Consider the following 3,127-nt stretch of genomic DNA (forward strand, 5'->3'; position numbering starts at 1 on the left):
AAGACATAACAAAGAAAGAAAACTACAGGCCAATATTACTGATGAACACAGATGCCAAAATTCCTAACAAAATATTGGCAAACAGGATCCAGCAACACATTAAAAAGATCATACACCATGATCAAATGGGATTCATCCCAGGGATGCAGGGATGGTTTAGTATTCTCAAATCAATAAATATAATACACCACCTAAACAAAATGAAAGACCAAAATATCACAAAATTATATCAATGGATGCAGAAAAAGCACTTAATAAAGCACAACATCCATTTATGATGAAAACTCTTAGCAAACTGGGAATAGAGGGAGCATACCTCAACATAACTAAGCCTATATATGAAGCCAACATTATACTCAATGGACAAAAACTTTAAGCATTCCCCCCTGAGATCAGGAACAAGACAAGGATGTCCGCTCTCTCCACTCCTATTAAACATAGTGTTGGAAGTTCTAGCCACAGCAATAAGACAAGAAAGAGAAATAAAAGAAATCCAAATTGGGAAAGAGGAAGTAAAACTGTCATTATTTGCAGACGACATAATAATATACACAGAAAACCCTATAGACTCCACTAAAAATCTACTTGACCTAATAAGTGAATTTGGCAAAATAGCTGGGTACAAAGTAAATATACAGAAATCTAAGGAATTTTGTACACCAACAATAAAATATCAGAGATAGAAAGTAGAAAAAAAAATCCCATTTACCATAGCAACAAGAAAAATAAAGTACCTAGTAATAATTTTAACCAAAGAGATAGAAGACCTGTACTTGGAAAACTATGTAATATCAAAGAAAGAAATTAAGAAAGATAAAAATAAATGGAAGCAAATATCATGTTCATGGATGGGAAGAATCAACATCATTAAAATGGCCATACTACCCAAAGCAATTTACAGATTCAACGCAATCCCTATTAAAATACCAGTGACATATTTCACAGACTTAGAACAAATACTTCAAAAATTTATATGGAACCAAAAAAAGAGCCCAAATAGCCACAGCAATCTTGAGACTGAAGAATACACAGGAAAAATTATAATACCAGATATAAAACTATACTACAAAGCCACTGTGGTCAAAACAGTCTGCTATTGGCATAAGAACAGACATATAGATCAATGGAAAGCCCAGAAATAAGCCCAGGCCTATATGGTCAACTAATATTTGACAAAGGGGTAGGAGCATAAAATGGAGTGAGAATAGCCTCTTCAACAAATGGTGCTGGGAGAACTGGACAGGGACATGCAAAGAATTGAAACTAGACCACCAACTTATGCCACACACCAGAATAAACTCAAGATGGATCAAAGACCTAAATGTAAGCCAAGACACCATAAAAGCCCTACAGGAAGCATAGGCTAGAAAATTTCAGGTATCCCATTTAGCAATATTTTCACTGATACATCTCCTAAAGCAAGGGAAATAAAGGAAAGAATAAACAAATTGGACTACATCAAACTAAAGAGTTTCTGCTCAGCAAGATGAAAAGGGAAAAAACCATATGGGAAAACATATTTGCCAATGATACCTTAGACAAGGGATTGATCTCCAAAATATATAAAGAACTTACACATTTCAACACCAAGAAGACAGACAACCTAATTTAAAAAATGGGCAAAAGACCTAAACAAACACTTCTTCAAGGAAGATACACAGAAGGTCCATAGACACATGAAAGAATGCTCAACATCACTAACGATCAGAGAGATGCAAATAAAAATTACAATGAGATCCCACTCTATAACTGTCAGAATGGCCATCATCAACAAATCAACCAACAACAAGTGCTGATGGGGATGTGGAGAAATTGGAACCCTAGTGCACTGTTGGTGGGAATGCAGACTAGTGCAGCCAGTATGGAAAACAGTATGGAATTTCCTCAAAAAACTAAAAATGGAACTGCCTTTTGAACCAGTGATTCCACTGCTAGGATTATACCTGAAGAATCCTGAAACCCCAATTCAAAAGAACTTATACACCCCCCTATGTTCACAGCAGTGCTGCTTACAATAGCTAAGTGTTGGAAACAGCCTAAGTGCCCATCTGTAGATGAATGGATTAAAAAATTGTGGTACATTTACACAATGGAATAGTATGCAACAGAAAGAAGGTAGGAACTTCTACCATTTGTGACAACATGGATGGAACTAGAGAGAATTATGCTTAGTGAAATAAGCCAGGCAAGTAAAGAAAAATACCGTATGATATCACCTAATACAGGAGACTAATGAACAAGATAAACAAATGAACAAAATTGAACAATAAACAGAATAACAATTATCAGGGGACAGGGAGGAGGAGAAGGAGGACAAATGAGGAAAGGGTCTAGTCAAAGAACATGTATAAATGACTCATGTACATGAACAATGGGGTGGGATATGACTGGGGAGAAGGGATGGGCTTGGTGGAGGGGAGGAATGAGGGGAAATGGGACAACTGTAATTGAAAAAAATATTTAAATAAAACTATAAATTATGAAAGTCAAAAAAAAAGTGTTTTGAAGAGTTTAAAGATGGATCACCAACCAAAGATTAATTTTTATCCTGACAATAGATTGCTCTTTTGTAACAAGGGAAATTTTAAAAAAGTAAAGTAATATCTTCAAAGATGTAACCAAATTTCAAATTAAGAATCTATGTCAAAGTTTTACTTCATGACAAATGGTGATAGTCTTTTAATTTACTAAAAAAATTGATAAAATATGTATCTACAAAACAGGAAAATTATTCCCAATAAAGGTATAAGATTCAAAGGAAAATATTAGCAAATTAACTAATAAATGTTGATTTAAATCTAACCCAACTATTGTGGAAAATAATATTGATAACACAGTTTAAATTATAAACTAAAGAAAACAAATCTTAATTACTGCTTGACAAGAGCTTGTAACGTAGGAAGATGTTAATTAAAATAACTTCTTCTGAGATCCACATACTAGTGGGGAGAAAAGTTAAATACTGCTTAACCTTAAGCTTTGTTGCTAATATATAGTAAAATTTAAGAGTAAGCATGAAAATAATGTAAATAGAAATGAAGTTGGTGTAAAAATAATAAAAGGAGATATCAAAGAAAAAAATAACGATGAGGACAAATAAAATCAATGATGTTCCATCATTATTTAT

The sequence above is a fragment of the Furipterus horrens genome, unplaced genomic scaffold (assembly GCF_987537825.1).
Source record: "Furipterus horrens unplaced genomic scaffold, mFurHor1.1.pri manual_scaffold_6, whole genome shotgun sequence".
NCBI lineage: Eukaryota > Metazoa > Chordata > Mammalia > Chiroptera > Furipteridae > Furipterus > Furipterus horrens.